Genomic DNA, 27,947 nt, shown 5'->3' on the forward strand with positions numbered 1-27,947 from the left:
TCATGTTACAGAATATTTTGGTTCAGCAGGCACAGAATTGTTCTGAAATCACAGTACAGCACAATGTAACAATTGCAATACACAGATGGATCACAGTGTAAATGGATTTCCTGTTACTGGGTATGCTTACCACTACAATGCTCAACATCCCACCTATCAGGAAGGAGTGCATAGGTTGAAGTCAGCTGAAGTCTTTTGCTTGCTTCAAAGTTCATTCTGTTGTGGGGTTTTTTTTAGCTTTTGTATTCCATGGTAGCCTGAGCCCTGTATATACTTCCTCATGCTGGTCTTGGCTATCTCATAGAGATCAAACTCTGTGTTGATAAACTCAGTGAAGGCCATATGCACAAATAGCTGAGCCACTCAGGTGATATAGCAAGTTGATCTATTTATACAGAAGTTATATAAAATAAAGCCTACTTTCCCCTCACTTTTGTGATTAAATATTTTTAGTTTTCCTTGCAACAATCAGTTACTCTCTACTTTCTTCCTCGAACTTCATGGACACATTTCCTGTGCCCATCTCCACCAATTCTTCTTCCACCACGGGGGAACATTGTTCCATTGCACATATCCCTGCATGTGAAACTCAAATACTTCTCAGAAACAGTTGCTATTTCTGTTTTTTCAGTTTAAGCATCTCTCAGAAACACTGATTTTTTTTTTAAATTTTTTTTTTCTCTTCAATATTTAATCTTACTGCTTGTATGTTCTGGTCTGGGAGCTATTCCCTAGAACTAAGAGAGGAAAACTTTTCAGGATATATATATAAGCCACATGCACTGAAGATTCAGGCTATATTAAAACAATGGCGTGTGATAATATAAATGAAGATTAAAGATAATGTGCACGTACTTAAGAGGAAATTAAAGTTGTGCTGCAAATCTGCAGACATTTGAAGGTTATTAGTCTTTGACTTCGCAAATTTGAGCTGACTTGTTAGGTTTGTCAACTGGAATTTCATTTTAAATTCTTACCAGTCTTTAAGGCTGACTTGCATGTAAATAACCTACTGTGATAAGATAATGGCTATATAGCTCATTATAAGACTATTAAGAAAACCCTCTAAGACGAGAAAGAAGCAACATAAAATGTTTCTAATTCATTTTTGCACAGGCACTTCTCAGCAACATTCTTGTGTGTGTTTAATGATAAGTTTTCAATCCAGTGTGCTTTGATATATGGCAAATTTCATTATAGTTTAACTTCATGAACATAGGTTATATTGTTTGAATGAATCAGTCTAGTTGTGTTTAATGTTAAACATTTGTTTTATAAAATATTGATGCTAGTTTGTAGCAGTGCCATACTTTGCTCAGATTTTCTTTCATTGCTGAGGATTTAAATCCTGGAAAGTGGAAATTTGGCATCCATTTTATCTATCTGCAAAGATTTCAGCACTGAGATTTATTTCTTTGTGTGTGTGTATATCTTTAAGCTTCAAAAGCTTTCCTTATCAGGTTGCATCAGGATGTTTTAATTTGTGTTTTAATATTGTTGACATTATTTTCTGCTTCCTCACCCTGTACCTATTACCTCTGTAGAAAGCTCCCACTTTGATGTGGTAACATTTCACTTCTGAGAAATTTGTGTAGAGACAGACAAGCCACAAGATTACTAGATTTTAAACTACAGGTCTTATATGACTATTATTAGTCCAGACAAAAATTTAAAGATGCATTCTATACATATGAATATACTACCTAAAACTCATGCAGATAACTGCAGTGAGGAAAATCTGTAGAATAAATTTTTGCTGTTGTACTTAGGCAGCAGATATTTGTAAATGTCAAAATTTTCAGCAATAGCCGAACCCCCTCTAATACAATCATGTACTGTATTTTTTCATTGTCAAGTAAATGACATAATCTGTTTTGATACTGCAATTTTTACTCATGCTTTATGCTTGGCTTTGTATAACCATATGTTTGTAGGATTATGATTAAGAACATTTTGCATGTGAAATCCTTGCTGTGTAAGAATATTTCTTGTTAAAAGTTAGTTATTTAGAATTTACTTATGCTTAAGGACACATTTACCAACATACAGTCTCTGATAAACAGAAAGTAGGTCATTATCCAACCATCACTAGGATATTTAGCAAATTACAGAGTTCTGTGCTTTGCTAATGATAATATTTTGAGGAGCACTATAAACTAGTTCTGTAATTAAAGTTTCTTGAATTATATTAGGCTGGGCTTGGCACAAAGGAATGTTGCATCCGTCAAAGTCTGAAACATAAACTTTGATTTTATCAGGAGTACCAAAGCAATTGAGTTTTTCACCATTTAATGAATTACCTGCATATTTATGATCATCATCACCTGAAATTTCAAAATAGGGAGTATAGATTAACTTTTGCAGACTATTTTCAAACCACTGATTATCTTTTGTGAAGATTAAAGTATTGGCAATTAAAAAACCTGAAAAAAACAGTGGAGAATAAAACCCCTCCCTCCACCAAAGCATACCCATGCATTTTTGTCTACTTCTAATGAACCTATGAGCAGCTGAAATATTGAGGAAAGGCTCACAACTGTTGTTATAAAATCAAGGTGGGACAGCAAAACTGTTGAATACAACTTGATTTGATCCTTATGGTATCACATTTTGTATCACTTAATTTATCTAACTCAAGTACTTTAATTATAGGAATTCTATAGTTGCACTTTAGGTTTTTGGCATCTTGTATTAGCGCTTCAAGAGAGAAAATAGCCCTTTCCAATTCAATATGGGACAATATGGGAGAATACAGGACAATACAGGACAATATGAAGCAATACTGAAGGATGTCACCATTCTCCTTAGCATTCACCTCTTCCCCTTACTTCTGTATGTTTACTTCTTTCTACACACAGCACTGTTTTAACCACTCAGTGTAGCTTTTAAATACAACAGTACAGATTTTTTTGTGTGTGGTCCCTTATGTTCATTATCCCTCCTACACTGTGGATTATTCTGCTTTCATTTTCCTTAGCTGTTAAGCTTGAAGCCAGGCTCAAAACATACTTCAACAATTTTATTGCTCCTGCTGGATGGGAACTGATTTTTGATATTCTGCCATATTTGATCAGTGATGGAAAACGTGCACAATAGCCAGTCCCACTAACGACACCTATTACTTTATCTGCAAGCTGGCCTTCCTACCTTGCTAATCTATTAAGAGGAAGTGGCACTTAAGGAGCATATAAATTAAATAACACTCATGGCCCAAATTTGACTACCTCAATTCTTTTTCCTCTTCCCTCAGACATTACCGATTAGTTACTGTATGACTTAAAAAGGCAGGATTTTAATGTTAGGACATGCAGTGTAAACGTTCTTAAGCAAGCTTGTTAAAGACAATTGATTACTCCAACCTACCTCTTCGATCTATGTGAAATTTAACTTATTATTGTTCATACACCTGTCTTTTCAGATTTGTCTGTATTTCAGGCATTTTTCAATTTTCTTCTGTTTTTTTTCTTTCCATATCAAGAAATGAGAATTTGTTGACTAAGGATGCAATAAATAGGGATCCCAGGCTATTCTTACAGTTTAGCAGTTTGTGTACTACTGGTAGTACCTTCTAAACCTTCCTAATAATACTGCTGAGCCTATTTCCACAGAATTTTTCCCAAAGAAGGTGGGTATGTTTTACAAATGGGAAATGGATGCACTGAAAAATACTTATTATTCCTAAAAATGCCTGTAGTATGAAACAACTACTGAAAAATCACTCTCTCTCTTTTTTTTTCCCCCAAGAAGAAATAAAATATTGTAGTTAAAAAGTCATTAGGCTTGCATGTATTGTTCGAAAGTAATCAGTTTTCAACCATGGTGTAGAAGTTACAATTGCTTGTTAAAGAGTCGGTTTGCTATTTTTATAGTGATGCTTTTGGTACAAGAAAAAAGTATCCTGAAAATTAAACTGCCTCAAACTACACTTATTTTTCATAAGCAAATATATAAATGAAGTTAAACAAATCCTCTTTCTCTAGAAGAAGGCAGCCTTTGAGGTCACTCTATGAGTGTGCAATAGGTGACAGTAACTTTGTAACTGATATCACCAGGCTTTAGATGTACAACACAGATCATAGAATCATAGAATCACCAGATTGGAAGAGACCCACCAGATCATTGAGCCCAACTATTCCTACCAAACACTAAACCATGCCCCTTAGCACCTCATCCACCCATCTTTTAAACACCTCCAGGGAAGGTGACTCAACCACCTCCCTGGGCAGCCTGTTCCAGGGTCCAATGACCCTCTCCATGAAAAATTTTTTCCTAATGTCCAGCCTAAACCTCCCCTGGTGGAGCTTAGGGCCATTCCCTCTTGTCCTGTCCCCTGTCACCTGGGAGAAGAGGCCAGCACCCTCCTCTACAGCCTCCTTCCAGGTAGTTGTAGAGAGCAATGAGGTCTCCCCTCAGCCTCCTCTTCTCCAGGCTAAACAACCCCAGCTCTCTCAGCCATTCCTCATAAGGCCTTTTCTCCAGCCCCTTCACCAGCTTTGTTGCTCTTCTCTGGATACGATCCAGAGCCTCAACATCCTTCTTGTGGTGAGGGGCCCAGAACTGAATACAATATTCAAGGGACGGTCTCACCAGTGCCGAGTACAGAGGGAGAATAACCTCCCTGGACCTGCTGGTCACACCGTTTCTGATACATGTCTACATCTGGGATAACTGTCTGGGTTGGCACTGCCATCAGCAGATCTTTACTCCACAGATGCCATCTAGAGTGATATCTGGCTGCATAAAGATAGGTGACTATTTGTGTGTGCTATTATTACCAGTGTTCATGTGAAGTTAGAAAGAGTTCTTGTTTTCCTTTCCATTTTACAGTTCACAGTGATGAAGAGAGGAATGGGGAAAATAGTGTTTTACTTGGTTCACACAAGCAGCTTTCAGGGGGGCTCAGCATAGAACTCACTTTCTGACTTTTGTTGAACTTTTTGTTGTTCATCTTCTGACAGAGGTGGACATGAACATACATGAATAGACATCAAGTGAACACAAATCATATTTGAATACTGTCAATCTGAATTCAGAGGAAGGCAAAATAGCAATGACTTCATTTTTTTGTTACTTTTGCAGTAACTTTGCTCAAAAGAATTTTTCATTTTGAAATAAAGTAATGTTTTTGAACTGGAAATTAACTCAGAAACCTAAGCCAAATATTCTCACCAATTTAAAGATTTAAAAGTGCTGTCTTCAAAAACCAGATTCTTTTCCAGAGAGTTCTGATTAAGAAGAAAACTCTGAATAACTTTATTTGCTTCTCAAATCACTTCTTGTATAAAATAAAGAGAAACTGAATTGTGTTTCATAGCTGAGCATGCCATGGAACAGGAGCTAATGCTCAGACTGAAATACTTATCATAATCCTATTTAAGTTCAGTCACTATGGAATTCTTTTAACTTTTAAAATTACCTTTTCAGTGGCAGGGTTTTTTTGATTTGTTTTTTTATTTCTTTTTTTTCCCCCAGGGATTTGAATATTCAAGTTTTTCCCATTAGTGGAATATGGTAATTTGTTTAATTTCTGGTTTGCATATTTTATTTTTGTACATAATAGCATGTAAAGACCTAGTAGTTTCCTTGTCTATTGTGCTCTTTCTAAAACATTTTCTGAGGGCTGGCTGCCTGCCCTGAGGGCCTTGTCTGTGGTGCCAGGTTCAATAGGATGCACTCCCCCACCCGCCTACAACATTGCTCTGGAGCCCCTATACCTTCCAGAAGAAGCTTCTGCACACACACAGCAAGACCACCACTGACGTGCTAATGGAGCACGGACTTGCCTTATAAATAGAACTTGCAAGAAGGCACATGGCAGGCACCCACCACCCCAACAGGACAGGCCTGGAAGACCTACCGAAGCACGTGGCTCTGAAGAATTGTGCTGGAGCTGTTGCCAGATGGATCATGTGTTCCATGCTGTAGTCCATCGGATTGGTGAACCTTTCCTTTTCTCCTTCCCTCCCTGCTCTCTTTCTTGCTTATCTTACTTTGTTTTTCTTTTTCTTTCTGGCATTCTGGTATGCCAGATCAGATCTGAGTTATATTTTGTGACCTTGGCTGTGTTCAAGGTATTGGATTGTAATCTGACCAGATCAAGATTTGGGTTTGCAGCTTTGAGAAGTTGCCTCTTGGAGTGCACCTGAGTTATCTGGTTTGTTATTTTGGCTGTGTCCAAAATAAACACAGCATTTGAATTTATCCTGAACAACTTGTTGGTCTCTGACTTGCCCTGCAGATATCAAATTAACTTCCCTATTCAACTGTACAGGTCAGAGAAGACCCCAACACTAGTTGAATCTTGGGAGAAGGCCCTGCCATAGCAAGAATATATTATACTTATTGTCCCAGATTATTAGGCCTTAATGTTCCATAAAATTACATGCTACAAATGCTTAAAAAGCTAAGCTGTTGTATATAGCAATTTATCATGTTTTCTTACCAATTGCATTGATCTCATATGTCATTTAAGGCTTAATTATGATTAAGAATATTTAATAAATTCCAACACACTTTAATAAATTGACCTTATATTTGTTCAGACTTTATAAAGGACTTCAAAAAATGAACAGTTTGAACTCCTATAGCTCAAATGACAAGATTTTCAAATATGGATAATGTTTTTCTCTCAGTTTGGGTAGCTGACCAGACTCCTCATCTTATTTTTAAAGTGTTTCCTTTAAAAATGTTATTAACTGACAAGAAAATTATTTTCCTCCTTGAGACACTATGAAACTTGTCTGGCCTTATCCTTATGTATTTCTGAACACCATATCTTTAGCTTTGAAAGAATGCATAGTTAAAAAAGGAATTTTATACTAAAAGTAACAACAGAAATAGATACAGATGCATGAATGTCCATGCACACACTTCCTTGCATATGTAGTGGTAAAACTACTGGCTGACTCTAAAGATCTTGAAAATCTGGAGAGAACTTTTTTAAATTGACTAGATTATTTTCAAATTGACAAGTACTACACAAGTGAGTTAAGGACCTGCAGCAGAGCCCTTCTGATATAATTTAGCTTCATATCTAACAGTATTAATGGCAAGTATTGAGATCTAGTCAGACTTGTCCTTCTGTTAGTAGGCTCTGAGTAACAGAAAAATTGCCTGGAAGACAACAGACACTTTTTGATGAGACATGGGAGAGTCTGCATGAGAAATTTTCTTTCTTTGGGCATTTTAAAGAGTGGGATGGATAAAGGTATCTGGATAGATTTTAAAGATTCTTCCCTATAAAATCTCTGAAGGAAGACAACAGAAATAACCCAGTATCTATGGACACGCCTGTTTCAACTGCTTGCATCTGTTCTGGTTTCTTCACACTATGATCTGGATGGGGTAAAATGTGCCCGTGGTTTGACAGTTTTGTGAGCCTGGTGACATGCAATACTTAACAAACCTTAAAATATGCATCTACTCCATATTTTTTAAAATCTTAAGAGGAAACGATGGAAAAAGGAATTTTGAGAAGGACATTAAATGATGCATCAAAGTCATTATCTTGTCTTTATGCCTTCTACTTGGGCTTGACACTCTTGGTTTTCTCACCTCAGTGTTGTTCTTTATGGCCCAGACTGTATCAAAGAACATGGCATATATGTATTTTTTTTGACTGTACAATTTTCTTTAAAGATTGAGTTCATTAAAATAAATGGCAGCTTTAGATAACAAATTTAAATCCATCCTTATAAATTCATTTTTCTTTAAAAGCTACGATAACCATCACAAAAAGGATAAAAGTAGAAAGGCTGATTTGTACCTCAAAAAGGAAAATCTTTGTTCAAATCAAAGAACTGTAGATTCCTGCTGTGATTCTGAGTTATCAAGCATGTCATGACCTTGTATTATTCTACAGGTCTGGTTGTAACCTTAGTAACCATGTATCCATGGTAACATATGTATTCCAAGGTAATTGTTTGATCAAAACCTTTTTATGATCTGATTTCTGATGATCTGATACACTGTATCACTCATTTCAGGTTAAAATTAGAGCCTAATATTTCAATTTTTAAAATATCCTTTATCACATCATAGACTATCTTTCTAAAAAAATATATCCTCACAGACTTTTAGTCTTATCAAGAATAAGTATAGCACTGTGTCTCATTAGTGAAGACAGAGATCACTATATCTTATGTGTGAATATCTAAATTAAACAGAGTAGTTTAGAACATAACTGATCAAGGTACTTATTTCAACATATGGCAGAAGACATTTATTAAGCTAAAAGTATATTTCCTATACTATTCCAACAGAAGTAAATGAAGATATTTAGTGCCATGGATGCATCTACATTAATTTTCTGTCACCTTTTAATAAGTATGAAAAAAGTCTTTGCAGTTTTATAACTGTAAACACAGCATAAATACTGAACTACTAAGAGACGATTTCAACATCCTGAGATAATAAAAAAGCCCCACAAAACACTGTGGACAGACAGTATGAAAATTAGAATGCAACATCATCCAGCTAATAATTTACATTCTGAAACAGAGTTAAATTGGAAAACACTTTCTGCCCTGAAGCTGTCAGTGTGAGCATTTTAATGCAGGGAAAGCTGGAAATGCTGAGTATCTGTGGGATGGGTTGTTCTTGGGGTCCTCATATTTCATAAAAGCAGGAAAAGGAGTAAATAATACAATGCAGGGCAGGATATTGTCTGCAGAGATACAACTATCAATTATACTGCCCTGCCACCTTGGTCTTTAAATTGTAAACTAGATATTTTGGTGGACGGAAGATTTTTGATTTTTTTCATTTTGTTGGCAATCAACACTTAATTTAAAAATTAGTATTGTTTATATGATATGCTCTTCAATACATTTTACAGAGAAAAATTTTATAACATAAATTATGTTATTCAAAACATATTATATTACATTTAATACAAAATCATGAAAGCAACAAAGCATTTTGCTGGAATCTGTTACCATGCACCTCCAAATTTTCCTCTTATAAGAACATAATTTTCCAATATTTCCTTCAGATCTTAGGTTCTTAATTCTTCAGAGGAAAAGAAGTCTCCACAACCCACAACTAATTTAATCTGAAAGGTTATATATTTGTATTAATAATGGATTATTTATTATTAATGAATTTTGTAACCGCATAATATTTCCTCAGATGATCTTTTAACATATTAGTTATTTTATTTCTGATAACTTTCCTCTTTAATATAAACAGGGTTATTGTTTTAGTTTCTGCATTTCAAATTATTTTTAGTCATGATTTGCTATGGTTTTATTTTCTCATTTATAGCACTGCAAACAAGAAAACAGAAAAAGTATGCCCACTAGTCCCATGTATTGTCATAGTGATCCAGGTTACAGATGCAGTTGAAGAACACTTTATATGGCTTTCACCTATATTTTTCTGCTTCACAAAGTTGTACAAACTCCTTTTCTCTACAAGCCATACTAAATCTGTGATTTTAACAACCAGTCTCATTACAATCATTGTGATTTACCTGGTTTTCTTTTTCATAGCAAATACTTTACTTAGCTATCAGTAACCTGGTGTTGATTCGGGAGTGTAAAACTTCACTGTTGATTCTTAGTATGTTTGCATGATCATACCAGATTTGAACCCAGTGACTTGAAGAAACAGGTAAAACTAACGTAAATACCTGTAGAGTCAACAAAGATGATCTGATTGGACTATTTAGTGTCATTACAGCTCTGTTTTAACTTCAGAATTACTGGGCTCAAAATCAAGATTAAAAGATCTGTTTCTTAAGAAGGAAGCAGTATTTTTTATATTTATCTATTTTTTTCAGCGTGATACACTTTTCTATGCATCATTTTATACAGATCTTTCTGCTGACACTTAATATGAATTGTTCAATTACATTGTTAGGAAACCTGACCAACAGAATTAACAAACTAAACTCAGAGACACTGGAAATCAAAAGTGCACAGAGTTGGCAAACTTATTTACTCAGCAATGCATAATGAAAACAGGGGATGTTTAGTGTATTTATTTACTAACTTGACTGGCAAGTTTCTTTTGGGTAGACTGACAAAATCTAGAACAAAATTAAAACCAAAAAAAATTTAGAACAAAATTAGACAATGATACTTATGCAATAATCTATTTCAATCCATTTCATTCTGACAATCAGACTCAATTTTTATTGTTTAGTGTGTTCTTGAATAAATTGAATAAAAATTTAGCAGAATTTATGCTTATTAATGAATATAAATTGAACACATATTTTCTCATGGATGAAAAGTTAAAAAAAGTTTTTGTTATAATGCTTAAGGAAGCTTTTTAGAAAAGTGAAAAGTTACTCCATCCCAGATTTCTTTAAAGAAAAATATTAATCTTACGAAAACTTTGTGGTGACATCTTGATTCTGATATCTTTTGAAAAATACGTGTTTTGAAGATGTGGCTAATATACATTCCTAGTAGATGTTACTCCTAATATCTATTTGAAGGTTAATGTCACCCGAAGAAATGAAAGGGGTATGTTACCATTTCTTTAAAATATAGAACAACATAGTTAATTCCTGCTATTAACCAGAATACAATAACAAATCACACAAATCTCTTTCCCTTTATGTTGGCTTATTTCTACTAGGATGGGAGATCACCTCTGTGAGCACACATTGCTAGCTTGTGTCCAGCTTTTTATCCACCAGTACTGTCAAGTCCTTCTTAGCATGGTTGCTCTTAATCCCTTGATTCCCTAGCCTGCGTTGGTAATTGTGCAGGACCTTGCACTTGGTCTCGTTAAACCTTATGAAGTTCAAAAAGGCCCACTTCTTGAGCTTGTTGAAGACCCTCTGCATGGCACCCTGTACATATACATAGGTAGGATTTTAATTCAAGTATTTCTGACTTTTCTTAAACAGGACAAGTTAACAGGGAGATGGAAGATCTAGTGTTATGAACAGCTGTCATAAAGTTGGATTGAATGATAAAATATTCATTTGAATCCTCTAAGATGGACATTCAAAAATGTACTTCAAAAATTACCTGCATTTATAATGAATAAAATAACCATGCTGGCAGAGTCTTGTTAGTTGTCATTTGAGACACTCAGTTTGCAAAAACACATGTAATTTCATAATTTAAAAAAAAAATAAAAAAAAATTGACTTAAACTTTTTTCTTCAGAAACCACTATGAGCTCATGATTAAATTGCTGGAAAAGTCAGGAACATGCAACATCCATGCCAGCTATTGAAACCTTTCTGGAATATCTAGTGAACAGCATATCTTTCAAAAGAGCACTTGGTGTTCATATGTGTTTAAAAAACTCCAGAAACAGGCTCCATGAAATTTAAGGCAATTCTCCCTACTCAAAGAGATATTGATGAAAATCAGCATGTAACTGACTACTGCTAGCAGGAAAAATCTGACCAGAAGTGTAAGCCTCAATTTTAGCTGGGGTGGTGAGGAGTTTACTCTGTCCTCTAGGGCTCTGAACCTTGAGAAAGCTATCTTTTAACTTGTTTTCTTTAAACACTGCTAAAATAATTATTGACCCTTTACCTCCCACAGAAAATGTTCTAGTCAGCAGACCATAAAAAGAAAACAAAAAAATATAACATTTTTATGCTCTCGGAGGAGTCATATTACTGATTAGAAGAGAAAAAATTACTCAAGAGGCTAGAGAAAACCAGGTGATACCAGGAGTGCCAGGAGAAAACAGAAGAGCAAAAGAGAGTGTGTCTAAACTGTGCTTCAAGTATTTTTTCATGCAGAACCCCAATACAATGGTACTTCATGTTTGATTGAGGACTTCTTTTTGGGACCCACCATGACTTTTATTCCCTCTGCTCACTGCAGTACAATTAATACTGGATTCTGAGCATATTTCTTTCACAAAGAGGTAAGCTGAATGGCAGATATGTAATGGAAAAAATATTTTTAAAAAAACCATAGTAAGACAGAAATCTAACCAGGTTATACCCAAGCCTAGAATTATAACTCCATTTAATTTCTACATAAAATCTCTCAGTGTACTTTGAAAATGCTTAGCTTGTTTGAAAATCTCCTGAATTTATTCTCTTACTTCAAACTAAAGATATCAAAAGTTTATTTTCTGATTAATGCTCTAATCAAACTTTAATTTCCATCCTGATGCTGACATAACACCAGAATCAAAATTAATAAGTCCAGAAAAAGAAGGAAAAGTTTAAGCATTTGTACATGGTAATAAGCAGTTAAATGTATTGCAAGTTAGTCATAAAATGGACTTTCATTATTTATTAGGATAGAACAGAATAATTGGCTTGAATGTCCCTCAACATTTCAGTTTGAATGATGATTTGGAGTTCCCTTCCCTTTTCCCTCTTCTCCCTTTCCCTTTCCCTTTCCCTTTCCCTTTCCTTCTCCTTTTTTCTTCCCCTGTATTCATGCCCTGTAATAAAATTGGTGAAGGTGAACTACATGTAACAAACATTTCATTATTGTAATTCCCAAATATATTTTAAGCTAGTGCATCTTACGTGTATAATTTGTGTTGAGTACTAAAAAGAAACTATAATAATCCTTTGTGGTATGAACATTTGCCATCTGTCTCTGTCATCACCCTAATTGCATTGAATGATCTCATCTTCTGACAAATGAAGTCAGGTACAACAAAACTGTGTATCTTTCTTGTTCATTTTCATAAATACTAATCATTTAACATAGGGATGAAAAATGGACTTGTCACCATTGAGAGTAAATATCAGAAGGTAAGAAAGACAGTTGCTGAATGTTGATTTTGGTAAGGTCTCTGTTTCCTCTTGTACTATCCGTAAATAACAAAATCTGCTACTGCATTCTATGCTTAGATTTAGGTCTATTGTGTTATTGTAAGAACTGACAGATGCAATGTCAGGAAAGCTAAAGAAAGAAAGTATTTTCTGGTAACTTTCTGGCCTAGGATGTACATATGAAAAAAAGTTGATAAAGTTTATTGATTGAGATAGCTTTATCTGTCAGGTGTGCAAAGACAACACACTTTCTTTGTGTGGATTTTTTCTTCCTGTATCTTGTTCTGTCACATCCTTTCTACTGACGTCAGCTGGTAGGTTGGTGGTGTAGCTTTGTTTCCAGTGTGCCAGGAAGATTTTAGAAATTATAACTTAATGTCTGGAATATGTATTTATATCATTATATATGCTGTGCTGTCACACATAAAGTGATGGGGTGACTCATATAGCTGGAGTGCTGCTCCCAGTTATAAGGATATAAGTTCCTCAGGCAGTATAAGAAATGTAGGAGAGGTTGTGGGGCAGCCCTCTCTGTTAGGAAGTGCTTTGATACCACCAAGCCTGATGATGGTAATGACAAGATTGAGTGTGGGAAAAAAAAATCAGAGCCCACAAGAAGGCAGATATTGTGGTGGGAGTTTGTTATAGACCACCTAGCCAGGAAGAAGAGGCTGATGAGTGTTTCTACAAATAACAGGGAGAAGTCTCAAGATCACTAGCTCTTGTCCCTGTGGGAGAATTTAATCTACCAGATCTCTGCTGGAAGTACAGTACAACAGAAAGGAAGCAGTCTAAGAGGTTCCCAGAGTGTGTGGAAGACACGCAATGGGTGAAAGTGCCTACAACGGAAGGCACTTCCTGGTCCTGCGGTGTGTGAACAGAGAAGGCTTTGTGGGAGATGTGGTGGTTGGAGGACACCTTGGGCAAAGGGATCATGAGATGGTAGACTTCTCAGTTCTAGGTGAGGTGAGGAGGGGGGTTAGCAAAACAGCCACATTAAACATCGAGAGGGCAGACTTTGGACTGTTCAGAAGGCTGGTTGACAAAGTCCCATGGGAGACAGTCCTTAAGGGCAATGGAGCCCAAGAGGGCTGGGTGCTCTTTGAGAAGGAAATCCTGGCAGCACAGGAGCAAGCTGTTCGCATGTGCTGGAAAATGAGCTGGTGGGGAAAAGAAACAGCTTGGTTGAGCAGAGAGATCTGGGTGGACATCAAAAAGAAGAGAAATGTCTATGATCTTTGGGAGAAGGGGCAGGCATCCTGGGTGGACTACAGTGAAGGAGTGAGATCAGTAGAGGAAAAATCGGGAGGGCTAAAGCCCAACTAACACTCAGAGTGGCCAATTCGGTGAAAGATAATAAAAAATCTTTCTACTAATATATAAATAGTAAAAGGAGGGCCAGGGAGAATATTCAATCTCTTCTGGATGCAAAGGGAACAACTGTGACAAAGGATGAGGACAAAGCTGAGGTACTTAATGCCTTCTTTACTTCAGTCTTTAATAGTAAGGAAAGTTGTTCTCTGATGTACATCCCCAGGAGTTAGAGGAGCAGAACAAAGCTCCCATGATCCAAGAGGAAGTGGTTAGAGACTTCCTTTGCCAACTAGACATTCACAAGTCAGTGGGCAGGATGGGATCCACCTGAGGGTATTGAGGGAGCCTGGCGGATGTGCTGGCCAAACCCCATTCTATCATCTTCCAGCTGTCCTGGCTTGGAAAGTTCCACTGGACTGGAGGCTGGATGGTGTTATACCCATTTACAAGAAGGGTAAGAGGGAGGATCCAGGAAACTACAGACCTGTCAGTCTGACCTCAGTGCTGGGGAAGGTCATGGAGCAGGTGATCTTGAGTGCTATCATACAGCAGATGCAAGAGAACTGGGTGATCAGGCCCAGGCAACAAGGGTTCATGAAAGGCAGGTCTTGCCAAACTAACCTGATCGCCTTCTATGACACCGTGACTCGACTACTGGATGAGGGAAAGGCTGTGGATGTGGTCTTCCTGGCCTTCAGTAAAGCCTTTGACACAGTTTCTCGCAGCATTCTGCTTTGGAAACTGTCAGCCCCTGGACTGGACAGGCACACACTCTCCTGGGTGGAAAACTGGTTGGATGGCCAGGCCCAGAGAGTGGTGGGAAATGGTGTGAAATCCAACTGGAGGCCAGTGACAAGTGGGGTTCCCCATTGATTACTGCTGGGTCCAGCCCTGTTCAATGTCTTTATCAATGACCTGGATGAAGGCACTGAGGGCACCCTTAGCAAGTTTGAGGACGACACTAAGCTGGGTGGAAGTGTCGATCTGCTGGAGGGTAGGGAGGCTCTGCAAAGGGATCTGAACAGGCTTGACTGATGGGCTGAGACCAATAGCCTAAGGTTTAACAAGGCCAGATGCTGAGTCCTGCACTTGGGGCGCAACAACTTTGTGTGGTGCTACAGACTAGAAGCCTGGCTGGAGACCTGCCTGGAGGAGAAAGACCTGGGGGTGTTGGTTGACAGCGACTGAACATGAGCCAGCAGTGTGCCCAGGTGGCCAAGAAGGCCAATGGCATCTTGGCTTGTATCAGAAATGGCGTGATCAGCAGGTCCAGGGAGGTTATTCTCCCTCTGTTCTCGGCACTGGTGAGACCGCTTCCCTGAATACTGTGTTCAGTTCTGGGCCCCTCATCACAAGAAGGATGTTGAGGCTCTGGAGCGAGTCCAGAGAAGAGCAACGAAGTTGGTGAGGGGGCTGGAGAACAAGTCTTATGAGAAGCGGCTGAGGGAGCTGGGGTTGTTTAGTCTGGAGAAGAGAAGGCTGAAGGGAGACCTTATTGCTCTCTACAACTACCTGAAAGGAGGTTGTAGATAGTAGGGTGCTGGCCTCTTCTCCCAAGTGACAGGGGACAGGACAAGAGGAAATGGCCTCAACCTCCGACAGGGGAGATTTAGTCTGGACATTAGGAAAAAGTTTTTTACGGAGAGGGTCATTGGGCACTGGAACAGGCTGCCCAGGGAGGTGGTTGAATCACTTCCCCTGGAGGTGTTTAAAAGACAGGTGGATGAGGTGCTGAGGGACATGGTTTATTGGTTGATAGGAATGGTTGGACTTGATAATCCTGTGGGTCTTTAACAACCTAGTGATTCTGTGATTCTGAGAGTATTTGAAACAGGCATAAAGAATGAAGGAAGTTAAAAGAGTGGAAAGTCATGAATTCTGTCCTACAGACTTAGATTTCCTTTAATTTTATCTTACCCTATCATATTTTTCTTTTACCATCTTGGAGGAATTCTTGATGTATTCCTGTACTATACATTTTCAAAACATTCAAAACTTGAATGCATTAACAACACAAATTATAATAATCATTCTAAGGTGATCTGCACACCACAAGAGAACCAATAATGAGTTAACAGTTACCAGCACAGAATCAAACAGAAACAGAAAGAGATAGATGTGAAATCAGAATATTAAAGTCTATATGAGTTCACATATGAACCTTAGAAAGAAGTCACTTGTCTAAATTACCTTATCACTGTATCATCTTTGACATATAAACAAACACTTTTGTGTTTCCATCCATTCTTTATACAGTTGATGTGATTTTTATCCAGTTTAAGGATGAGTTCTAGGACAGACTTCTTCCTTACTGTTATGTTTATGACTAGTGTACTGTTCACAGTAGCACAGTAAGTGTTCAGAATAAATATATCTACTAGATATGGCTCTGGTACTCATCAGACTTCTCTGTACATATACAGAAAACAAGTAAAGGTAGAGAAAGGGAAATAAAAAAAGGGAAATAAAAAAATAGAAATATTTTCTAACATTCATTGATATATTAGAACATTAAATATTTCCTAGTCAACTGTAACAGCAATGATTTTTGCTCAAAAATAAAATCCAGCAAGCTCCTTTATAATGGTTTAACAGGGATTGTGTAAGTAGCATCAAATAAATTGCTTTTTAAATTCAGCTTTTAATGAATAAAGCAGTAAGTATGTCCATAGATAATTATAAATATAAGCAATCTATATGCCCTTCTCAATCAATTCTTACTTGTCTCTGTCAGTATTCAACATATTTATCTTGTTTACAAGCTGTGAAGTGACTTAAATTGCTTTGAAATATGAATGAATGAAAGATGGGTACAAAATTCACTCCAGTGTGAAAATTTGATTTTGGCATTTAGCATTCATATAGGCATCTAGAGAAAGAATCCTGCATCTAAACCGCATAGAGTGAAGATCTTGTATACTTCAGCAGGAACGCAGCCCAGAATATTTTTTATCACAGGAATTTTACATCATCCTATTCTAAAAATACGTGCCTGGCTTGAAGAGGGCACCAGTTTATGTGGAGAAGACAGCAAAGCCAGAGAACAAAATAGTATATGACTGAAAAGGGAAGAATTAGAAAAGCTGATATCTGATAATGAAATCTTCCCTTGGTAAAAGTTTAGTGGAGTTTTCTGCAGTAGCTATTTCCAGACACCATAGGGTGATACAAATAATAATACCCAAGCTGACAGTAAAACAAGGGATTTCCCTAGCCATTGGTCACTTCAGGAAATGCAGCTCCCAACACACATGTTCTTGTAACAGTGTGTAATGGCAGTAGCTGGCAACAAAATTTATCATTTTTTGATGTGTTCAGAATGAATAATTCAGCTGTCAACAACTGCTATTTAGATAAAGTGCATGAATAAGACAATTATTGTAGAAGTACATGAACAATTATGGTGCATGAACAATTGCTGCTCTGTGTGCATAAGCAACCATCTGTGAAAATAATAAAAAGGACCTCATCTCTTGTTAACAGTTTTATTGATAAAAATTAGTCTACAGTAGTCTCTGACTAAGAAAAATAGCACATGAAGCTTTTCAATCCACTAATAATGGTAGAACTTGTGATTATAGGATGTGATGGTGTTATGGCCTCTCATTAATGTTATGACATGTATAAGAGAAAATCAGTGGGTCAATTAACAATTAACAATTCCAAGTACTTCCTAGCAACAAATCTATTTGTCCGGCTATTCATAACATCTTTCATATCACATCTCCATTGGGGCTGGATTATGAAAACTCCTAACCAAAAAAAAGAAAAAAATGTTACGGTGTTCACCAAAAAATCAACAAGCATTTTACACTAGAGTGAGACTCTCAGATAGCCTTTGTGTTGAGAGGTCTATATCTCTTTTCCCTTGAAAGTTTATTAGCAGAATCTATTGTCATCAATTTAGAAGTAAATTTCCCAGATGCTTAACAAGGAGCCAGTAAATTAGATTCTATCTACAACAGGCATGATCTAGACTGGGTGAATGCATGATTTTTCATCCAACCACATGAACTAAGAAAAAAATGGGCTAGTCAGTGGTCTCCTGAAGTTTAAACCCTACAGAAAGATTTTATTATTTGAAAGTGTGGGGTACAGAAATTGCTTAGAATATAATTAGGCTAGAGCAGTTAGTCTGCATATAAGCACACATGAAGTTTTTGGTAGCATATTAGGTTTCTGGCCTTGTTAAAGAAGTGCATTAATAAAAATATTTGCTGTCAGACCTTTAAAGGTTTATGTCTGCAACTGGAAAAATTTTCTGTTTCAGCTTTTTTCACTTTCAGATCTCTTATTGTTTGATACCAGGTTGATAACAAGTTAATGACAATGTCAAGTTAAAAGAGTAAAGACGGAACGAGGTCTGTATTTTTCCGACTTGCACTATAACACTAGCTCATATAGGTTTGGAAGAAAGATGAATGTTAAAGGACTGGGAAAGAGAATCTATAGGGTTAACATTTAATGCTATTATTCTTAACTTATAGTTTTGCGTAAAAGTTAAGGAAAAAAAGTCTTTGACTTCTCCATTTCATTTCACTGTATCTTTTAATGACTTTATTTTTCCTGTTCTTTTAACACTGTCCATGACTATCTGTTCACTAAAATGGAAGAATGACTGGACATTTTTGTTTCTTACCTTCAAACATATTGGCAGGCTACTTTTTCTAGAATTAAAATTTTCTGTAAATGTTCCGCAAAGAATCTCAGACTCTATAAACATTTGTTAGTTAAACCTACACCTCTGTAGTAATATTCCATGTTAAAATGTTGCCCTTCCTAAGCAAGAACATGGTCAGATGTGAAGAGAAGATAGTGACCTTAAACTCCTCCTGCTCATTTGCAGGGTCCTGAAACATTAGCATAAGGGATCGTAGATGTTTTTAGGCAAGGGTATAGATATACAGTTCAAGGCTTAGGTCTTTCTATATGCTTTAATCAACTTAATTGCATGAAATCTACATTAAGGCAATACGAATGACTTTCTGAAAGGCAAAATTTTAGTTTCTCATCACCTGCAGAAATTATAAAAGCTTCATTTTGATAGGAATATAGGTATATGTAATATCAGGCTGACATATTAAAAGAGTTTTGAGGTATTGTAACTTTTATGAATACGCTAAATTTTTCTGGGAAGTATTTGGGAGAGGAAGCTAACTGACCTGTAGTACTTAATGGTAATACCCCAATGTGACTTGTAGCACTAGTGCTTACACATCAACAATAGTAACAGAATAGAAAACAGAAACAGAAAGCTTAGCTTTTCTTTTTACTCATGCAATTTAGAGCAATTCAACCTAGAGAAAGGCATGTGTATTGAATTAAGGGAGGCAGTTGGCTTAGAAAAACTTTGTGGAACAGGACCTTGTGTAATTAATTCTTTAGTGAATAAGGTTATTGAACGAATTGCTTTGAAATTTCAGAATGAGCTGAGGTTAATGATTTTTTTAGTGCAGATTGGAAAGAAATAATTGAAGGATTTGCTTTTGATGTCTTGCAAATGAGCTTGTTCTAATTAATTTGTTTTTATTGCAAATAAGAATGAAATCTGTGAATGGATTTGGCTTTTTAATGGGTTAGCAGCAGAACAGATTGACTTGTTTTTAGGATCTTAAGCATTGCTGAAAGGAATTAAAGTGTTAGATGAATTACTTTTATCTCTAATTGATCCTAAATAACGAAATATTCCTTGTCTTAGTTTCAGCATGGAGAAGAAATACTGTAATTAAAATTACCACTTTTGCCTTTTTAGTAGAACAATACAGTGTGCAGTGTAATATTTTGGATCTTGAATTTTACTCAGGTTGTAGAGCCTTGATCCCAGAATTTTTTGATAAAATCCTCTCTTACAGTGGTCTTTGTGTTGTCAAAACTATAACTGTCTACTGTTAACTATCAAAACCAGTGTATTTATATGACCATTTTTAATGTGAAAGGTCAAAAAGCTTCCCTTCAGTTAGCTTGTTAGTATATTTTTAAGTATATTTTAACTTCAAGATACAGGAATCATACTTCCCACACATAAAAATAGATCTGTGATAAAAGGAACACTGTCTGTAGACAGAATTATCAAATTCTTCATTCATCTAAATTACAAACATGGAGTCAGGTCTGTTGTCCCAGTCTCAGAACTCTTCTAGTAATTAATGTGTATAAAACAGACTTTCTGTAGAAAAGAAGGATTCCTCAGTGACACAGTCTTGACAGTGACTTTATATTGCTTACTTTATACAGGTACTGGAGTGTGCAGTTGTGTTCCCATTCCTCGTTTATCTATCACTGTTTATTGAACTAGAACATTTTGTTGGATTAATTACAGAGTGGTACTTATGTTAATAATTTTTCTAAAGTGCTATATTATTACTATGAAAACAGTGTTAGAACAGTATTCAAGACAGAAAAAAAAGCCTGACTTCTTGCCTATCTATACCAAGATGAAAAAAAAAAGCAACAGATAGCCTTGTCTAAATCTGTGCAATGAATTTTTCTCAACTCAGTTGCAGTTTATCTTCCCATTAACATAATCCTCATCCCTTATGGGCAGAAAACAAATTAAACAAAATATCAGCATCCAATTAACACAGAAATGAAAAGGAAACACATCCCACAGGTGCTATGATCACCTCTGAAAACCAAGAATTATGCTTTGTAACCACATTTTCTATTATAAAAGTAAAAAAAAAGCTGGAAATGTTGCTTTTATGCAATTGTTTAATTAAGGCATTTAGCAGCTTTCAAAGAGAATGAGTTTCAATTGATATAAACTCTTGTAAGAAGTTAAGATCTGAATGTTTTGTTAAAAGCAGAGATTGGAAAACCCAAATTGTTCAGCTTTCAGATGTCTAATTATTACTGATCACGTTTTATCTCGTATTATTAGAAAACAAATATGTGTAGAGGTCAATGACTCCCTGCTAATTCTTAGCGTTGAGTTCAGTCATCCATCAAACTTACTTCAATTCTTAGTTACTGGTACTGAAACTTCAGGTCCAGTGTAGTACTGTGTTTGGTGAAGTTACGTTGATTTTGAAAAGATCTGACTTAATGTCATTAATTTAGTATGTGGTTAATGTGGAAAGTTTAAGGCTTCAGGCAAATTGCAGGAATCTAAACTTATGTTTATTTAGGAGATTCTTGGAATGCGTAGTCAGCTGGCACCATCCAAATGGTTTAAATGCTTTAAAAGCGTGGAATATTCATATTCTTACCCAAATTGTCCTTTTTGTAGGGTAAAGCAGGCATTGCAATAAGTTATATTTGATTCTTTAGTATTTAGGCATATTATAAACATTGATTTTAAGAAACAACAAGCATGTTTTGTGTAAAACTAACACCAAAATAGAATATGTATTTTAGAGAAGCCATTGTAATATGTGATTCTGGAGAAGTAGGCATTATTTTACACCTATTGCAATATTACTTCAAATTAATATAAGAAAATAGTTTTATTGCATTTGTTATTCTGTTATAATCGACCTATTCAAGTTCAGATGGTCTCCAGTGTACTGTCTTTGTTTTCAAAAAGGCAACTGTACTCTCAAAGAGGAGATTAATAATGTATGGAAAGGTCTGTCTGAGGCTGTGTTATAAGTTTGTGCTAAAATGTTATTGGAGCTCTATGATTGAACTTGTTTATTTTTAATTCTTCTATTGGACAGGAGAATATTATCTGTAATACAGGCCAATATAAGATATGATTAGTGATGGATGCTGGGAAACAAAGACAATGAGCATTTAAAATCTTAGAGAACACCATTCCTCTCCCTTTTACAGGCTGAACTTGACTCCGGACTCCTCTCCTGCCCCTGCCCTTGTCTCCATCCACTACCTTGGTATTGCTGCAGTTTACACTAAATCCCTTAAGCAATGAGCAGCACAAGTGATTAGGGGGCTTCTCACAGAGCCCATCCCTGAAGCTTCTCCTGCTACGAGCCCTTACAACATAAATCCAATACACCTGGTTTCATTTTTGTTTCCTAAAATATCACCCTGTTGGCTGCTATATAGTTGCATGGAGTAAACTCCACGTGAAAAATATCTCAGATTTCTTGTACCAGTTTTCACTGTCTTACACTTTTAATTAGTGTTTCCTGGATAAATGTGGCCTTTAAGAAATACCATTTGATACACTTATAAAGCCATGAACCACTGTTTGCTGGGCTACAAGGGATTATTAATGGTTTCTAGAAGGAAGGCAATGATTTAATTCCTTCTTTCAAAATACTAAGCACAGTGAAATTTTTTCTGATGTCTAGATATTAAATCAGAAACCTTTAGCATGGAACAGCTCATTTATAATTACTAGTTTTTTTAATTTTTAGAAAGTTTTGTCCCTTTACTCATGCCAATGAGCACTGTATTTCTCTAGACTGACTATATCCATCTTAAATGTTTGTACTCGCTAATATCTGTTACACTAATAATACTTTCTCCTCCACACTGAGCTGAGATTGTATGAGTGCCTATGTAATAGTTAGTAAGCATATGTAATTGATTTCACAAAATGTGCTTAATCTCATCTTCTAGGCAGTCTTAACATGTGTAGCCTGATTTTAGACCACTACCTTATTTTTCATTAATGTGAAAGGGCTATATTGTAATTACAAATGGTGAGCTGCAAACAACTAGTGCTCTGCTGTTTAGAACATTTTTAATTTTGAAATTCTGCTGGCACGGAAGTGTGTTAGTAAAAAGCTGAGACCATCCAATAGTGATATGAAATGAGCGGTATCATGAAATTTTTCACATTTGTGTTTCAACCAAAGCTGGGACCTCCTCCTGCTGTACATTTAATTCCTACACAATAAAATATAGTTAATATCACTTGAAGATTTTTTAAAAATACTTTATAAAACTGTTATGTTATGTTATGTTATGTTATGTTATGTTATGTTATGTTATGTTATGTTATGTTATGTTATGTTATGTTATGTTATGTTATGTTATGTTATGTTATGTTATGTTATGTTATGTTATGTTATGTTATGTTATACAAACATTGGTGTTTTCGGGAAAGAGGTGTGACTTAGGCCCTTGAATCTGATTCTGCTTTGGTGGAGAGATGCTGAATCCAGATGAACCTGGATTAAAAAATGCACATGCACGATTTTGTACAGAAAAATATGCCACTAATTTACACTTTCAATTTTCTTGTACGTTTGCAAATGAAGCAAACAAGGTAATTGTGCATGTAGATCTCTAGCTGGATACCTTGCTAGCTATTGTAACTTTACATAATGAAGAGGAGTACGTCTTATGTACATGTTTTTGAACACTAGACCAGTGAATTCTGAACAGAAGATAATTTTCAGAGGGTGCTTTCTGGACTTCACTACTTTTTGCATTTGTTTTAAAGCAAGAGGGAATAACTTTGGCTAGTTGCATCATTCTGCTTCTTTACATGCTCACAAGACAAGTAGATTTCACATGGAAAAGTAATGAGAGGAAAAATACAGCAAGATAGGATCTAATATCCCAAGAAAATTCTCAGTGTTACAATTAATTTTGAAGCTATTATTTAATTTATTTATTATTTTAATTGAGTATTGTGGTTTGGAGTGCCCATGTGCATTCCTGAATACAGCATTTGTTGTATATAGAGACAAAAATCTGAAAAGACAGTATGAGTACAGGCTGCCCATTGCATATTTTTGGCTGTTTGAAACATCTAACATACCAAATATTTGGTTAGCATAGCATTATGTAGTGTTATTAGAGAGTTCGTGTGTGAACAGACAAATTCTTACAGTCTGTCTATGAACTGTATTTCTTCTGGCTCTAGGACTTTATAGAGAACAGTAAAGATCAAAGAAACTGATTTTTAATCATCAGGTTTTGATAAAAATGACATTAAATGATAGTTTGAGGGATTTCAATAAAGTCTAACAAGATAATTGCTTTAATGCTTTCATTTGAGAACCTATGTAACTGATTTCTGTCTTGTTATAAGGAAAATTATGTATGACATATGCATAAAGAAAAGTACATTGCTATAAATTTTGCAACCGTACCTAACTACATTTAACAGAAAAGATGTATTCAGAGATGTGGTAGTTTAGACATTTCAAAAGAAAAATTTCAAAAATAAATAATAAAAAAATTAGTAAATTATAAATAAAATAATAAAAAAATTAGTAAAATGTTCAAATATTCAAATCTGTAGAAAAAAAGCTACTGCATGTTTTGCGTCTCTCTGTATCACTGAAAAGTTTATGGCTGTTCCTGCCAGTCAAATACATTTTATTAGTTCAGCATACTCTAAGGAATTATGCGGCTCTCACTGAATCATGTCCAGCAATGGAACTTATTGCAACTACAGTTAGAGCATGTGTGGTATATACATTTGAGATAAAAGAAGTGGAGAGTTAAAAGGAACCTTGAAAAATCACGTGATCTACCTTCCTGGTCTGAAGCACTATTAAGTATACTTAGATCACACCTGGTACTGTTGTTTACATTGTATTTTAAAAAAGTTCCAGTAAAGATTTTATAACCTTTACAGGTCAGCCTTTATCTTTTTTTTGTTGTATGTATGGTAGGCTTTAATTCTTATCTGTGATCCCGGAAGGCAGTTATTCTTCCAATTTCTCCACGGAAAACTACAGTTTCCTTTGATTAAAGCAGTAAAAGCAGTCTCTCATTATGAAACGTATTTTTTATTCTACACATTTGTTTAAATTTTTAATAGCTACACCCAAAGCTGAACACATATCCCAAACACTATCCCCCTACAATAAGTACATAAGAATAGTTATCCTACATATAGAATATGTGTCCTACATGTAGCATTCTTATTAGTATAATACATGGCACGATGGTAGCTGACTGCTATGGTAACTAGCAACAGCATCGCACTTTTGGCTCATACTCAGTTTTATCTACTCAACATCCAGTTCCTTTTCACAGCAATTCAACACACTCTGTAACTTCTCCTTTTCCATTCTTGCATTTGATGCCTTTCCAAACGTAGGTCTCAACATCGAACTTTACTGAATTTCATTTGACTGATTTTATGGCAGATCTCAAGTTTACCAAAGTCTCTTTTAATTCCAGACTTGCTTTCCAAGGTATGTACAATGCATTTCATGTTGATACTTTCTATTTAATATAGTTACATGAAAAAGTAATGTTTCTCTATAACTAATGCAGTAGAAGTGTCATAGAGGAAGTTTTTTGGCATGATTCTTTCCTGATGAATTCACATTTGCTCCAGTGTTTATAATCTTATTAATTTTCTACTTCTGTGTGAACTGCTTACAATCATTCATTTCAGTATTATTCTAGGGACCTAAAAGTCAGATGACTGCTTTCCCTTATTAAATATGGACATATTCCTTGTCTGTTTCTATCCTCTTAGATTTTGTTAATGTTAACTTAGAAAATGAATTATTCACTTTCTTAAGTATGTAGTCTATACATAGCTTTAAAAAAGGAATAGAAAAATATTTTTAAATTACATCTCTTTAGATTTGATTGCCTTCAAATTTTAAATTTGTAATAAATATAACTTTTAAAAATAAGTAATATGAAGTCACATATTATGCTCTTATGTGTTAACAGAGGTATTTCATTAACATAGAAGTTTCACTTCCCTCTTCCTTTTGCAGTTTATCAGTAATGCTCCAGTATGTGAGAATATTGTAGATGCTCAAAATATAAGGTTAAATGTTAAATTTTATTGTTAAAACTTAAGAATTGATTAAAAAGTACTGTGGGTCTTTATTACATATATTGTTAGTTATAATAGATGGTAAAAATCCCAGAATGAAGGGATTGACACCAGGAGGAATATTGAGATAAGCTAATCCCAGCATGTGCCTTTGTGCTTTCAGATACCAGGAGTCACCTCAATCCTTAGCTGGTTTTGTGTTTTGTTTTTTTTTATTATTATTATTATTAATATTATTATTATTATTAATAATAATAATTGTCATGTTACTTTTAATTTTCTTTTTAAATTGCTAAGAAAGCTGAGTATCTTGCCCTCGCCCATGAAAACAATTTCCAGTCATTCATTCTATTGAAAACCACCGGGCAGTAGCAGTTGTTGCTTTGATTACTGTGCTTTGTAAGGCAAAACTCCATGTTGACCAACTCTAATCTTCACCTGAGCATAAGATGTTCCAGGAACATAATTGTACCTAGAGAGACCACTTTTCTGCTTTCAGCACTGTGCATTAGACCCTATCTAATTAAAAAAGTATATGCCAGGACTTGTCTCCATCATGAAAATCTACTGTGTTTTTACTTCAGGATAGTTTGTCTCCTCTTCTGCTGACACTTATATAGTCTTTGATTGCTACCAGAAAAAAGAGTCTTCCTGACAATGTATTCTTCCTTTCTTCTACTAGTTCTTCACACTTCTTTTTGCCAGGGAAACTGTAGGCAATGTGTTCAAACTGAATTCTGGTTCAGTTCTGGCGTCTACCTTCCCTTCAAGGAAACCTGATTGCACTGATTAGTGGATTGCCCAACAAAATTGCCCTCTATTTCTTAAATTTCTTTAATAACAAACTGAGTCATTCTGTGACCAAGGAGGGAGCCAGTTGCCAGGGGCAATAATCATCCTGAGAGCACCTCCCAGGGTGTGAAATTATAGGAGCCAACTTTATAATTTGTGCAAAGCAATCTTCTTGAATGCTGCAGCCCTTCCAAACAGCTCCTATTGCCTTGTCAGTTGATTAGCAGTGAGCAGAGGTACCAGATGGAGCTGTGTTAAGTTTGTCTTGGATGGAAGCTGCTCTTTTTAGAGCTTATACCAGCTGCTCATTACCTGTGCATTGCATTTATCCTTGGTATATATTATCCTTGGTGACTACACTGATAGACAGCTGTACAACATTCAGTTCCTGTGGTGTCTGGCATGGTGAACTTTATATTTGGTTGGTAAAATAGGAACAAAGAAAACAAATTGGCAATGACTGTAGAAATAAGGCAGTTTCTCTGGGCATACAACAATCCCTTGAGTTAAAATACAGTTTTTCTAGTGTCCCAACATCTGCTTGCAAAAGGAAATGCTTTCTTATCTAGAGTTTAATTTCTTCCTCTATTAAATGAACTCCCATCACCTCATTGCAAAGCAAGCTGAGGGCTTGCCAACATATAATTAATGACTGACTCAGTGTGGGAGATATTTCTGTGGTTGAAATTGAAATCAGAAGAGCACATACAGGTCATCCTCTTCTGCTTTGTAGGTGTCTAGAGGGCTCATCACACACGATATTAACTGTCCTGCTGGGTTTGGGCAATGCACTGGGCAAAGTGATTTTCCAGGTCATCTACATATGATTGGTTATATTGATAAAATGAAAAGCAAAATAGTATTTCTGTGAATAACACTTTTAGGAAATTCTGCTTTGATTTTTTCTGATATATGTAATTACCTTATTGATTTTTATTGTATTTTTCTAATAATGTATTTTTTAATTGTATGTATAACATTTTCTATTAAATATTAATTAGTGTTCTAGTTTCTCAGTATTTGAGGTGGAATGCAAATTAATCACTCAGCATTTGTATATTTAAGAAAATACAATATAGCACTACTTGGCCTTTATGGAGTGCAATCTTATTCATTTTGTTTATATTAGACGCTAGAAAAATGTCTTCTGTTGACAAAAAAATATTCCTACTGCCTTCATTTGTGTCTTACACTCAGTACTACCACAACTGCAATGTACATCCAAGGCCACACTTTTCTAGAAGCATACATAAGGAAATTGAATGGAACAAATCCTGAAAAATTAAATGTGCTAACACAGCATATCTAGAATCTGAAAGAAATTTAGCTGCTATTTAGTCTGAAAGTCTGTAGATTTCTGTTAATTAATTCAAGAAATATTTTCCTCAAGTAACACATCTAGATGTAAGCTATTGCTGCATGCTGCTTGGAAATATAATGGATCATTAAAATGTAATGA

This window comes from Phaenicophaeus curvirostris, chromosome Z (assembly GCF_032191515.1).
Source record: "Phaenicophaeus curvirostris isolate KB17595 chromosome Z, BPBGC_Pcur_1.0, whole genome shotgun sequence".
Taxonomy (NCBI): Eukaryota; Metazoa; Chordata; class Aves; order Cuculiformes; family Cuculidae; genus Phaenicophaeus; species Phaenicophaeus curvirostris.